The sequence below is a fragment of the Petromyzon marinus genome, chromosome 24 (genome assembly GCF_048934315.1).
Source record: "Petromyzon marinus isolate PM22_M1 ecotype Great Lakes invasive population chromosome 24, UKy_Petmar_22M1.pri1.0, whole genome shotgun sequence".
In the NCBI taxonomy this organism is placed as follows: domain Eukaryota; kingdom Metazoa; phylum Chordata; class Hyperoartia; order Petromyzontiformes; family Petromyzontidae; genus Petromyzon; species Petromyzon marinus.
Window position 1 is genome coordinate 5,517,180 of NC_133690.1, and position 16,195 is coordinate 5,533,374.

Sequence of the window (16,195 nt, forward strand, 5' to 3'; positions counted from 1 at the left end):
CGTAGCTACACCATCACTCACCCACTGTAGCTACACCATCACCAGTGTTGCTACACCATCACCCACCCAGTGTAGCTACACCATCACCAGCGTAGCTACACCATCACTCACCCAGTGTAGCTACACCATCACCAGTGTAGCTACAGCATCACCCACCCAGTGTAGCTACACCATTACCAGCGTAGCTACACCATCACTCACCCAGTGTAGCTACACCATCACCCAGTGTAGCTACACCATCACTCACCCAGTGTAGCTACACCATCACTCACCCAGTGTAGCTACACCATCACTCACCCAGTGTAGCTACACCATCACCAGCGTAGCTACACCATCACTCACCCAGTGTAGCTACACCATCACCAGTGTAGCTACACCATCACTCACCCAGTGTAGCTACACCATCACCAGAGTAGCTAAACCATCACCAGTGTAGCTACACCATCACTCACCCAGTGTAGATACACCATCACCAGTGTAGCTACACCATCACCCAATCAGTGTAGCAACACCATCACTCACCCAGTGTAGCTACACCATCACCAGTGTAACTACACCATCACCAGTGTAGCTACACCATCACTCACCCAGTGTAGCTACACCATCACTCACTCAGTGTAGCTACACCATCAAGAGCGTAGCTACACCATCACCCACTCAGTGTAGCTACACCATCACTCACCCAGTGTAGCTACACCATCACTCACCCAGTGTAGCTACACCATCACCAGTGTAGCTACACCATCACTCACCCAGTGTAGCTACACCATCACCAGAGTAGCTAAACCATCACCAGTGTAGCTACACCATCACCCACCCAGTGTAGCTACACCATCACCAGTGTAGCTACACCATCACTCACTCAGTGTAGCTACACCATCAAGAGCGTAGCTACACCATCACTCACCCAGTGTAGCTACACCATCACTCACCCAGTGTAGCTACGCCATGACTCACCCAGTGTAGCTACACCATCACCAGTGTAGCTACACCATCACCAGTGTAGCTACACCATCACCCACCCAGTGTAGCTACACCATCATCAGTGTACCTACACCATCACCCAATCAGTGTAGCTACACCATCACAAGTGTAGCTACACCATCACCAGTGTAGCTACACCATCACTCACCCAGTGTAGCTACACCATCACCAGCGTAGCTACACCATCAATCACCCAGTGTATCTACACCATCACCCAGTGTAGCTACACCATCACCAGTGTAGCTACACCAACACTCACCCAGTGTAGCTACACCATCACTCACCCAGTGTAGCTACACCATCACCAGTGTAGCTACACCATCACTCACCCAGTGTAGCTACACCATCACCAGCGTAGCTACACCATCACCAGTGTAGCTATACCATCACTCACCCAGTGTAGCTACACCATCACCAGTGTAGCTACACCATCACTCACCCAGTGTAGCTACACCATCACTCACCCAGTGTAGCTACACCATCACTCACCCAGTGTAGCTACACCATCAAGAGCGTAGCTACACCATCACTCACCCAGTGTAGCTACACAATCACCAGTGTAGCTACACCATCACTCACCCAGTGTAGCTACACCATCACCAGTGTACCTACACCATCACCCAATCAGTGTAGCTACACCATCACAAGTGTAGCTACACCATCACCAGTGTAGCTACACCATCACTCACCCAGTGTAGCTACACCATCACTCACCCAGTGTAGCTACACCATCACCAGCGTAGCTACACCATCACTCACCCAGTGTAGCTACACCATCACCAGCATAGCTACACCATCACCCAGTGTAGCTACAGCATCACCCACCCAGTGTAGCTACACCATCACCAGTGTAGCTACACCATCACCCACCCAGTGTAGCTACACCATCACCAGCATAGCTACACCATCACCAAGTGTAGCTACAGCATCACCAACCCAGTGTAGCTACACCATCACCAGTGTAGCTACACCATCACTCACCCAGTGTAGCTACACCATCACAAGTGTAGCTACACCATCACCAGTGTAGCTACACCATCACTCACCCAGTGTAGCTACACCATCACCAGTGTTGCTACACTATCACCAGCGTAGCTACACCATCACTCACCCAGTGTAGCTACACCATCACTCACCTAGTGTAGCTACACCATCACCCAGTGTAGCTACACCATCACTCACCCAGTGTAGCTACACCATCACCAGCGTAGCTACACCATCACTCACCCAGTGTAGCTACACCATCACCAGCAAAGCTACACCATCACCCAGTGAAGCTACAGCATCACCCACCCAGTGTAGCTACACCATCACCAGTGTAGCTACACCATCACTCACCCAGTGTAGCTACACCATCACCAGCGTAGCTACACCATCACTCACCCAGTGTAGCTACACCATCACTCACCCAGTGTAGCTACACCATCACCAGTGTAGCTACACCATCACTCACCCAGTGTAGCTACACCATCACCAGTGTAGCTACACCATTACCCAGTGTAGCTACACCATCACTCACCCAGCATAGCCACACCATCACCAGCGTAGCTACACCATCACCAACGTAGCAACACCATCACTCACCCAGTGTAGCTACACCATCACCAGTGTAGCTACACCATCACCCACCCAGTGTAGCTACACCATCACCAGCATAGCTACACCATCACCAGTGTAGCTACACCATCACCAGTGTAGCTACACCATCACTCACCCAGTGTAGCTACACCATCACCAGCGTAGCTACACCATCACTCATCCAGTGTAGCTACACCATCACCCAGTGTGGCTACACCATCACCAGTGTAGCTACACCAACACTCACCCAGTGTAGCTAGACGATCACTCACCCAGTGTAGCTACACCATCACCAGCGTAGCTACACCATCACTCACCCAGTGTAGCTACACCATCACCAGTGTAGCTACACCATCACTCACCCAGTGTAGCTACACCATCACCAGTGTAGCTACACCTTCACTCACCCAGTGTAGCTACACCATCACCAGCGTAGCTACACCATCACTCACCCACTGTAGCTACACCATCACCAGTGTAGCTACACCATCACCCACCCAGTGCAGCTACACCATCACCAGCATAGCTACACAATCACCAGTGTAGCTACACCATCACAAGTGTAGCTACACAATCACCAGTGTAGCTACACCATCACTCACCCAGTGTAGCTACAACATCACCAGCGTAGCTACACCATCACTCAACCAGTGTAGCTACACCATCACCCAGTGTAGCTACACCATCACCAGTGTAGCTACACCATCACTCACCCAGTGTAGCTACACCATCACCAGTGTACCTAGACCATCACCCAATCAGTGTAGCTACACCATCACAAGTGTAGCTACACCATCACCAGTGTAGCTACACAATCACTCACCCAGTGTAGCTACACCATCACCAGCGTAGCTACACCATCACTCACCCAGTGTATTTACACCATCACCCAGTGTAGCTACACCATGACCAGTGTAGCTACACCATCACTCACCCAGTGTAGCTACACCATCACTCACCCAGTGTAGCTACACCATCACCAGCGTAGCTACACCATCACCCAATCAGTGTAGCTACACCATCACTCACCCAGTGTAGCTACACCATCACTCACCCAGTGTAGCTACACCATCACCAGTGTAGCTACACTATCACTCACCCAGTGTAGCTACACCATCACCAGCGTAGCTACACCATCACTCACCCAGTGTAGCTACACCATCACCAGCATAGCTACACCATCACCCAGTGAAGCTACAGCATCACCCACCCAGTGTAGCTACACCATCACCAGTGTAGCTACACCATCACCCACCCAGTGTAGCTACACCATCTCCAGCATAGCTACACCATCACCCAGTGTAGCTACAGCATCACCAACCCAGTGTAGCTACACCATCACTCACCCAGTGTAGCTACACCATCACTCACCCAGTGTAGCTACACCATCAAGAGCGTAGCTACACCATCACTCACCCAGTGTAGCTACACCATCACCAGTGTAGCTACACCATCACTCACCCAGTGTAGCTACACCATCACCAGTGTACCTACACCATCACCCAATCAGTGTAGCTACACCATCACAAGTGTAGCTATACCGTCACCAGTGTAGCTACACCATCACTCACCCAGTGTAGCTACACCATCACTCACCCAGTGTAGCTACACCATCACCAGCGTAGCTACACCATCACTCACCCAGTGTAGCTACACCATCACCAGCATAGCTACACCATCACCCAGTGTAGCTACAGCATCACCCACCCAGTGTAGCTACACCATCACCAGTGTAGCTACACCATCACCCACCCAGTGTAGCTACACCATCACCAGCATAGCTACACCATCACCCAGTGTAGCTACAGCATCACCAACCCAGTGTAGCTACACCATCACCAGTGTAGCTACACCATCACTCACCCAGTGTAGCTACACCATCACAAGTGTAGCTACACCATCACCAGTGTAGCTACACCATCACTCACCCAGTGTAGCTACACCATCACCAGTGTTGCTACACTATCACCAGCGTAGCTACACCATCACTCACCCAGTGTAGCTACACCATCACTCACCTAGTGTAGCTACACCATCACCCAGTGTAGCTACACCATCACTCACCCAGTGTAGCTACACCATCACCAGCGTAGCTACACCATCACTCACCCAGTGTAGCTACACCATCACCAGCAAAGCTACACCATCACCCAGTGAAGCTACAGCATCACCCACCCAGTGTAGCTACACCATCACCAGTGTAGCTACACCATCACTCACCCAGTGTAGCTACACCATCACCAGCGTAGCTACACCATCACTCACCCAGTGTAGCTACACCATCACTCACCCAGTGTAGCTACACCATCACCAGTGTAGCTACACCATCACTCACCCAGTGTAGCTACACCATCACCAGTGTAGCTACACCATTACCCAGTGTAGCTACACCATCACTCACCCAGCATAGCCACACCATCACCAGCGTAGCTACACCATCACCAACGTAGCAACACCATCACTCACCCAGTGTAGCTACACCATCACCAGTGTAGCTACACCATCACCCACCCAGTGTAGCTACACCATCACCAGCATAGCTACACCATCACCAGTGTAGCTACACCATCACCAGTGTAGCTACACCATCACTCACCCAGTGTAGCTACACCATCACCAGCGTAGCTACACCATCACTCATCCAGTGTAGCTACACCATCACCCAGTGTGGCTACACCATCACCAGTGTAGCTACACCAACACTCACCCAGTGTAGCTAGACGATCACTCACCCAGTGTAGCTACACCATCACCAGCGTAGCTACACCATCACTCACCCAGTGTAGCTACACCATCACCAGTGTAGCTACACCATCACTCACCCAGTGTAGCTACACCATCACCAGTGTAGCTACACCTTCACTCACCCAGTGTAGCTACACCATCACCAGCGTAGCTACACCATCACTCACCCACTGTAGCTACACCATCACCAGTGTAGCTACACCATCACCCACCCAGTGTAGCTACACCATCACCAGCATAGCTACACAATCACCAGTGTAGCTACACCATCACAAGTGTAGCTACACCATCACCAGTGTAGCTACACCATCACTCACCCAGTGTAGCTACAACATCACCAGCGTAGCTACACCATCACTCACCCAGTGTAGCTACACCATCACCCAGTGTAGCTACACCATCACCAGTGTAGCTACACCATCACTCACCCAGTGTAGCTACACCATCACTAGTGTACCTAGACCATCACCCAATCAGTGTAGCTACACCATCACAAGTGTAGCTACACCATCACCAGTGTAGCTACACAATCACTCACCCAGTGTAGCTACACCATCACCAGCGTAGCTACACCATCACTCACCCAGTGTATTTGCACCATCACCCAGTGTAGCTACACCATCACCAGTGTAGCTACACCATCACTCACCCAGTGTAGCTACACCATCACTCACCCAGTGTAGCTACACCATCACCAGCGTAGCTACACCATCACCCAATCAGTGTAGCTACACCATCACTCACCCAGTGTAGCTACACCATCACTCACCCAGTGTAGCTACACCATCACCAGTGTAGCTACACTATCACTCACCCAGTGTAGCTACACCATCACCAGCGTAGCTACACCATCACTCACCCAGTGTAGCTACACCATCACCAGCATAGCTACACCATCACCCAGTGAAGCTACAGCATCACCCACCCAGTGTAGCTACACCATCACCAGTGTAGCTACACCATCACCCACCCAGTGTAGCTACACCATCACCAGCATAGCTACACCATCACCCAGTGTAGCTACAGCATCACCAACCCAGTGTAGCTACACCATCACCAGTGTAGCTACACCATCACTCACCCAGTGTAGCTACACCATCACCCAGTCTAGCTACACCATCACTCACCCAGTGTAGCTACACCATCACCAGCGTAGCTACACCATCACCCAATCAGTGTAGCTACACCATCACTCACCCAGTGTAGCTACACCATCACTCACCCAGTGTAGCTACACCATCACCAGTGTAGCTACACTATCACTCACCCAGTGTAGCTACACCATCACCAGCGTAGCTACACCATCACTCACCCAGTGTAGCTACACCATCACCAGCATAGCTACACCATCACCCAGTGAAGCTACAGCATCACCCACCCAGTGTAGCTACACCATCACCAGTGTAGCTACACCATCACCCACCCAGTGTAGCTACACCATCACCAGCATAGCTACACCATCACCCAGTGTAGCTACAGCATCACCAACCCAGTGTAGCTACACCATCACCAGTGTAGCTACACCATCACTCACCCAGTGTAGCTACACCATCACCCAGTGTAGCTACACCATCACTCACCCAGTGTAGCTACACCATCACCAGCGTAGCTACACCATCACTCACCCAGTGTAGCTACACCATCACCAGTGTAGCTACACCATCACTCACCTAGTGTAGCTACACCATCACCCAGTGTAGCTACACCATCACTCACCCAGTGTAGCTACACCATCACCAGCGTAGCTACACCATCACTCACCCAGTGTAGCTACACCATCACCAGCGTAGCTACACCATCACTCACCCAGTGTAGCTACACCATCACCAGCAAAGCTACACCATCACCCAGTGTAGCTACAGCATCACCCACCCAGTGTAGCTACACCATCACCAGTGTAGCTACACCATCACTCACCCAGTGTAGCTACACCATCACTAGTGTAGCTACACCATCACTCACCCAGTGTAGCTACACCATCACTCACCCAGTGTAGCTACACCATCACCAGCGTAGCTACACCATCACTCACCCAGTGTAGCTACACCATCACCAGCATAGCTACACCATCACCCAGTGTAGCTACAGCATCACCCACCCAGTGTAGCTACACCATCACCAGTGTAGCTACACCATCACCCACCCAGTGTAGCTACACCATCACCAGCATAGCTACACCATCACCCAGTGTAGCTACAGCATCACCAACCCAGTGTAGCTACACCATCACCAGTGTAGCTACACCATCACTCACCCAGTGTAGCTACACCATCACAAGTGTAGCTACACCATCACCAGTGTAGCTACACCATCACTCACCCAGTGTAGCTACACCATCACCAGTGTTGCTACACTATCACCAGCGTAGCTACACCATCACTCACCCAGTGTAGCTACACCATCACTCACCTAGTGTAGCTACACCATCACCCAGTGTAGCTACACCATCACTCACCCAGTGTAGCTACACCATCACCAGCGTAGCTACACCATCACTCACCCAGTGTAGCTACACCATCACCAGCAAAGCTACACCATCACCCAGTGAAGCTACAGCATCACCCACCCAGTGTAGCTACACCATCACCAGTGTAGCTACACCATCACTCACCCAGTGTAGCTACACCATCACCAGCGTAGCTACACCATCACTCACCCAGTGTAGCTACACCATCACTCACCCAGTGTAGCTACACCATCACCAGTGTAGCTACACCATCACTCACCCAGTGTAGCTACACCATCACCAGTGTAGCTACACCATTACCCAGTGTAGCTACACCATCACTCACCCAGCATAGCCACACCATCACCAGCGTAGCTACACCATCACCAACGTAGCAACACCATCACTCACCCAGTGTAGCTACACCATCACCAGTGTAGCTACACCATCACCCACCCAGTGTAGCTACACCATCACCAGCATAGCTGCACCATCACCAGTGTAGCTACACCATCACCAGTGTAGCTACACCATCACTCACCCAGTGTAGCTACACCATCACCAGCGTAGCTACACCATCACTCATCCAGTGTAGCTACACCATCACCCAGTGTGGCTACACCATCACCAGTGTAGCTACACCAACACTCACCCAGTGTAGCTAAACGATCACTCACCCAGTGTAGCTACACCATCACCAGCGTAGCTACACCATCACTCACCCAGTGTAGCTACACCATCACCAGTGTAGCTACACCATCACTCACCCAGTGTAGCTACACCATCACCAGTGTAGCTACACCTTCACTCACCCAGTGTAGCTACACCATCACCAGCGTAGCTACACCATCACTCACCCACTGTAGCTACACCATCACCAGTGTAGCTACACCATCACCCACCCAGTGTAGCTACACCATCACCAGCATAGCTACACAATCACCAGTGTAGCTACACCATCACAAGTGTAGCTACACCATCACCAGTGTAGCTACACCATCACTCACCCAGTGTAGCTACAACATCACCAGCGTAGCTACACCATCACTCACCCAGTGTAGCTACACCATCACCCAGTGTAGCTACACCATCACCAGTGTAGCTACACCATCACTCACCCAGTGTAGCTACACCATCACCAGTGTACCTAGACCATCACCCAATCAGTGTAGCTAAACCATCACAAGTGTAGCTACACCATCACCAGTGTAGCTACACAATCACTCACCCAGTGTAGCTACACCATCACCAGCGTAGCTACACCATCACTCACCCAGTGTATTTGCACCATCACCCAGTGTAGCTACACCTTCACCAGTGTAGCTACACCATCACTCACCCAGTGTAGCTACACCATCACTCACCCAGTGTAGCTACACCATCACCAGCGTAGCTACACCATCACCCAATCAGTGTAGCTACACCATCACTCACCCAGTGTAGCTACACCATCACTCACCCAGTGTAGCTACACCATCACCAGTGTAGCTACACTATCACTCATCCAGTGTAGCTACACCATCACCAGCGTAGCTACACCATCACTCACCCAGTGTAGCTACACCATCACCAGCATAGCTACACCATCACCCAGTGAAGCTACAGCATCACCCACCCAGTGTAGCTACACCATCACCAGTGTAGCTACACCATCACCCACCCAGTGTAGCTACACCATCACCAGCATAGCTACACCATCACCCAGTGTAGCTACAGCATCACCAACCCAGTGTAGCTACACCATCACCAGTGTAGCTACACCATCACTCACCCAGTGTAGCTACACCATCACCAGTGTAGCTACACCATCACTCACCCAGTGTAGCTACACCATCACCCAGTGTAGCTACACCATCACTCACCCAGTGTAGCTACACCATCACCAGCGTAGCTACACCATCACTCACCCAGTGTAGCTACACCATCACCAGTGTAGCTACACCATCACTCACCTAGTGTAGCTACACCATCACCCAGTGTAGCTACACCATCACTCACCCAGTGTAGCTACACCATCACCAGCGTAGCTACACCATCACTCACCCAGTGTAGCTACACCATCACCAGCGTAGCTACACCATCACTCACCCAGTGTAGCTACACCATCACCAGCAAAGCTACACCATCACCCAGTGTAGCTACAGCATCACCCACCCAGTGTAGCTACACCATCACCAGTGTAGCTACACCATCACTCACCCAGTGTAGCTACACCATCACCAGTGTAGCTACACCATCATTCACCTAGTGTAGCTACACCATCACCAGCGTAGCTACACCATCACTCACCTAGTGTAGCTACACCATCACTCACCCAGTGTAGCTACACCATCACCAGTGTAGCTACACCATCACTCACCCAGTGTAGCTACACCATCACCAGCGTAGCTACACCATCACTCACCCAGTGTAGCTACACCATCACCAGCATAGCTACACCATCACTCACCCAGTGTAGCTACAACATCACCAGCGTAGCTACACCATCACTCACCCAGTGTAGCTACACCATCACCCAGTGTAGCTACACCATCACTCACCCAGTGTAGCTACACCATCACTCACCCAGTGTAGCTACACCTTCACTCACCCAGTGTAGCTACACCATCACTCACCCAGTGTATCTACACCACCACCAGTGTAGCTACACCATCACCAGCATAGCTACACCATCACTCACCCAGTGTAGCTACACCATCACCAGTGTAGCTACAGCATCACCCACCCAGTGTAGCTACACCATTACCAGCGTAGCTACACCATCACTCACCCAGTGTAGCTACACCATCACCCAGTGTAGCTACACCATCACTCACCCAGTGTAGCTACACCATCACCAGCGTAGCTACACCATAACCCAGTGTAGCTACACCATCACTCACCCAGTGTAGCTACACCATCACAAGTGTAGCTACACCATTACCCAGTGTAGCTACACCATCACTCACCCAGCATAGCCACACCATCACCAGCGTAGCTACACCATCACCAGCGTAGCATCACCATCACTCACCCAGCGTAGCTACACCATCACTCACCATCACCACCACCACCATCATCACCACCACCATCACCACCATCAGCACCACCATCAGCACCACCATTACCATCATCAATAACGACAACCGCCATTCGCCACTCAGTGGCGGTGACGTCACCACGACGCTTGTGCCAGGCTATGTGCACCTTGAGGCTACCACGTGAAGTGTCGAACGCCCGCTGGCAGGATGTAATGAGGCAGACCCAGCAGGTGCCACGGGTATACTGACTGAGATGACCGAGATGACTGGCTCATGCACCACCTGTGCCCCCTACTGTGCCAACTTGCTGTGCTTTAGCCACCCGGCGCTCCGCTCGTTGTTGTGAGCGACTGCCTCCAACTGCCCAGTAGCGTCCTTCACGAGCCTCCTCCACAGAAGCCGATCTTGACACCGCTGGTACCAGCTCCACATCCTCCTGTACCACATCACTCCATCTCTTCTCTAGCCCATGCCGCGCCCGTTTAGCCCCCTCGATCCGGCAGAACAAAAGCTGTTTAGGCATGCGGTGGCTGGACATGCGGGCAACATGGCCCAGCCAACGCAGCCTTGCTTGCCGGAGGTGCTCACCGATGGGACTTTGTCCAGATCTTTCGAGGATTTGTGAGCTCCTCACACAATCCAGCCTGGTTAAACCCAAGATTGATCGTAGGCAGGCCAGTCTAAATGTTTCTAACCGACGAAGATGTTCCATTAGGGGGGTCCACGTTTCGCAAGCGTAGAGAACAGAGGGAATGACTGTGGCTGAGAAGACCCGAAGCTTCGTGCGGAGCGACAGACCACGTAGCTTCCACACAGCGTTACGCATCCAATTAAAAGATATTGCCGCTCGACTGATTCGGAGTGAGACCTCTGCTGTTAAACCGGAGCCGGTCATGAGCACACTGCCCAGGTATGGGAAACTTTCCACTCTCTCGACAACTGCCCCATCACATATTGGGAATTGTGGGGGTGGAGTGTCCGATGGTACAAAATACCCAGGCAGGTTCTTCGTTTTGGTGGGGCTGATGGTAAGGCGCCACCTCTTAGTGGCACACTCCAGTTTCAGCCGCAGCGCCTCCAACTCCTCCTCTGAGTGAGCCGCAATTACCAGGTCGTCGGCATACGTAACGTGGTTGACCAATAGGGAGCCATCCCTTGACCGTACCCTGGCATCGGTCAGCCTCACATTGTATCTGTACCAGATGGAAATTCCTCCGGTACAGCTACTGAAGGCTTCACGAACTACGTGGTCGAAATAGATGTTAAATAATATTGGAGCCAGAGGACATCCCTGTCGCACCCCAAGGTGAACAGGGAATGGCTCCGATTCCCGGCACGTAGTTTTATCCGGGCCCGCTCACCATCATGACGGTCCTTAATGATCGTGAGCAGCGGTTAGGGACTCCGAAAGCGCGAAGAACAACCCAGAGCCCAGGTATACTGGTGGTATCATAGGCTTTGACCAGGTCAATAAAGCAGAGATGTAGGTCTTGTTGGAATTCCCTACACCTCTGCTGTAGTAAACGGACAGAAAATATGGCATCTGTGCAGGACCGCCCTTTCCTGAAACCGCATTGGGGCTCCACAAGCCTCTCCTCAGCGCGCCTGGCAAGGCGATGTTGAATAATTCTTGCCAGGACCTTTCCTGGCACACTGAGGAGTGAGATGCCTCTGTAGTTGTTACAGTCTGTGTGGTCTCACCTTCTTAAATATGGGGACCACCAGGGCATCCTTCGAGTCCTGCGGAACTGGTCCAGTGGTCCAGACTGTTTGTTATGATGTCATGTAGGACAGTCTGTGCACAAACGCCACCCTCCCTCAGCATTTCGATTGGGAGATCATCTCTACCCGGTGCCTTTCCTGGTCTCAGACTCCGGATCGCCTTCAGCACTTCCTCAACAGATGGTTCTTCAGCCAGCCACTCACAGGGGGTGACTTCTTCCAATATTTGAACCACTGCAGCCTCAGCAGGGTCATCCCCACTTTGTGCCTCACGATGTTTTCCTGGCTGAGGGATTTCCCCCACCCCCAGGACTTCACAGAAATGCGCAGCAAAATCTGCAAACCTGTTCCTTGCGGGGGGTCGGAGATTGGATCACCGTTCTTTCCCCTAATGATGGTAAATAGGTGTGGCGCTGCAGTGTAACTACACCACCACCACCACCACCCACTCACCCACTCACTCACCAGTGTGATGTGAACCACTGCGTCATAGAGCAGCCAGGCCACGACCCATCACTCTGCGGGCGGCAGCTGCAGGCGGCCTCCCACCACCCGCGACAGAGCGAGGGCCGCGCGCGCCTGGAAGGCGCAGAGGGCGAGCGACAGGCACGCCGCTCGGCTCGGCCACGCGGGGTCATCGGCACCACCCCCAGCATCAGAGACAGCAGCAGCAGCAGGAGCAGCAGGAGCAGGAGACGGCATCTCCATCACTGTCGCGCGCGCGTGGGTGGGTAGGGGGTGGGTAGGGGGTGGGTTGTGGGTGGGTAAGGGTGGGTTGTGGGTGGGTAGGGGGTGGGTAGGGGGTGGGTAAGGGGTGGGTAGGGGTGGGTAGGGGTGGCTAGTGGGTGGGTAGGTGGTGGGTAGGGGTTGGTTGTGGGTGGGTAGGGGGTGGATCGGGGTAGGTAGTGGGTGGGTAGGGGTGGGTAGTGGTGGGTAGTGGGTGGGCAGGGGTGGGTTGTGGGTGGGGGAATCGCCGCTTTGCCCTGGCGATGGGTTTAGTCATCATTTGAGGGGTGAATCTAAAATTGCCACATGTCGTGAAAGGCCAGTATATGTTCATGGGGGGTTTGTGTCACATCAACAGAACGTGGCCAATTCGTTACTAGTACAGCACTAAGTTGTGTGTTGGAGAGTTAAACCCACTACTACATTTACAATTCGTTACTAGTACAGCACTAACCGGTTGCTGTGTGTTGGAGAGTTAAACCCACTACAACATTTACAATTCGTTACTAGTACAGCACTAACCGGTTGCTGTGTGTTGAGAGTTAAACCCTCTACAACATTTACAATTCGTTACTAGTACAGCGCAAACCGGTTGCTGTGTGTTGGAGAGTTAAACCCACTACAACATTTACAATTCGTTACTAGTACAGCACTAACCGGTTGCTGTGTGTTGGAGAGTTAAACCCACTGCAACATTCACAATTCGTTACTAGTACAGCACTAACCGGTTGCTGTGTGTTGGAGAGTTAAACCCACTGCAACATTTACAATTCGTTACTAGTACAGCACTAACGGGTTGCTGTGTGTTGGAGAGTTAAACCCACTACAACATTTACAATTCGTTACTAGTACAGCACTAACCGGTTACTGTGTGTTGGAGAGTTAAACCCACTACAACATAGGTGCTACTCGCTAATAGCACTTGCCCCAACAGTCTGTTAAGGCTATACGGAGGATCTTTGTCTTTGGCTTGAACTTTTTTTCGCACCGTACGTAGTCAACCGTGCCATGTGTGTGGAGGTAAAAATTGCGTATCTCTCATCATCACCACGGTGGCTATGAGATGTTGACTACCTCGCCAGGTGTGCAGGAGGTCGTGGGTTCGATCCCGACCCTGCCTGCTGCTGCTGTATATTCCGAGTCTGCGTCTCTCTCCACGTGGTGGATTTTTGTCCGGGTCCATTTAAAATGTCAGTGCGTTTAAATTCTTTCGATGCTGCTATGCATTTCTGTGGGTCTCTGCGGGTCTATACGAGTCTCTGGGTCTCTGTGGGTCTGTAGGTCTCTGTGGGTCGAAGGGTTTCTGTGAGTCTATGGGTCTCTGTGGGTCTCTGCGGGTCTATGGGTCTCTATGAGTATGGGTCTATGGGTCTCTATGGGTCTATGGGGTCTATGGGTCTCTATGAGTATGGGTCTACGGGTCTCTATGGGTCTATGGGGTCTCTGTGTGTCTCTATGGGTCTCTATGGGGTTATGTGGGTCTCTATGGGTAATCTGTGGGTCTCTATGGGTATATTGGTCTCTGTGGGTCTCTGTGGGTCTCTATGGGTCTCTGTGGGTCTCTATGGGTCTCTGTGGGTCTCTGCGGGTCTATATGGGTCTCTATCGGTATCTGTGGGTCTATGTGGGTCTATGGGTCTCGAAGATTCCGTAGAAAAACGCGTTTAGAGTATTTGGCTGCTATACATTTCCACAGACACGACGACGATGATAATTAAAATGTATATTGTTTTGTTACACAGCGTATGGGGCCGTCCATAAATGACGTCACGCGATTTTGGATGATTTTTGACCCCCCCCCCTCGTCACACGGCGTCACAAAAAGTCAGACGCCCCCCCTCAAACATGACGTCACGCAAATATATATATAAAATATGCTTCAAATCGCTTTAAACTATTGTCATTGTGGTGCGTATTTAATGTGGCGCTGCACTCTGATGTTGTAGAAGAAAACATTTATAAAAAAAAGTCTATTTAATTAAGCAGAACGGGTTGTCTATAATTATTGAAAGTTGCCCATTTTGATGTGACGTCACATTTCTCAAACACCCCCCTCCCTCATATTCTTAGCTCTTTCGGTAAAGTCACGTTGAAGGGAAACAATAAATAATAAAATATATATAAAACAATAAAAACTCTCACGACGTTTCGACCATAACACAAACGGTCGTCATCAGGTGTGTCAGGTTGCATTAATTTATTTATTTGTAAACGGTGTATTTATTTATTTACTTAAAAGCGTCAGCGCCACGCGCAGCAATTTGGCAGTTTATTTAGAAGGACTAGTCCATCTATGTTCTGAAAAGAGGAGGGGGGAGACGAAAAATTATTGTATGCTGTCTGAAAGCCACTGTAAGCGTGAACAATCAATTAAGACCTGAAATGGTTTATCAAATCCTTCCAATGATTGCTAAGCCAGAATCCATCTTCTCGGTTGAAATTGTCTCTGTGCTTGTATATGTGGATAGCCTCATGAACGAATCTCTTATGGTAGCCAGATGGCTTACAAAGAACCTCTGTCTTGGAAAAGTCAATGTCATGTGAGCCTACTGAATTATAACAATGATCTACCACGGCTGAGGTGTTGGTCCTACTGTGTTTAAGGTCTGCTTTGTGTTCACGAATGCGGTCCGAGACATGGCGTTTGGTTTCTCCAATGTAACTACTACCACAGAGGCAACTTAGTTTGTAGACACCAGGGTACTGTTGGTTTGTGTGATGAGGCTGATTCAACCGCATTAATGGATCAATCTAAACAGTTTTCATTGAAAACTTCTGCTGCCAGGCCACCAAGATTATACGGCTTACCAAAAAAAACATAAAGTAGATACACCCCTTCGTCCCATCGTCTCTACTATCAACTCCCCCACCTACAAACTAGCTCGTTTTTTGTCTGAAATCCTGCGTCCTTTCACTGGAAAAACCACCTCTGCGGTACAAAATTCTACTCACCTGGAATCGACAATCAAGGGTA

The 16,195-nt window shown here is 51.1% G+C and overlaps 1 pseudogene; it reads right to left on the reverse strand.

The window, feature by feature from the left end:
- LOC142928853 (emopamil-binding protein-like) overlaps positions 1–13,203 on the reverse strand; it is a 41,515-nt pseudogene extending 28,312 nt beyond the window's left edge.
- Between the last annotated feature and the right edge of the window lie 2,992 nt (positions 13,204–16,195).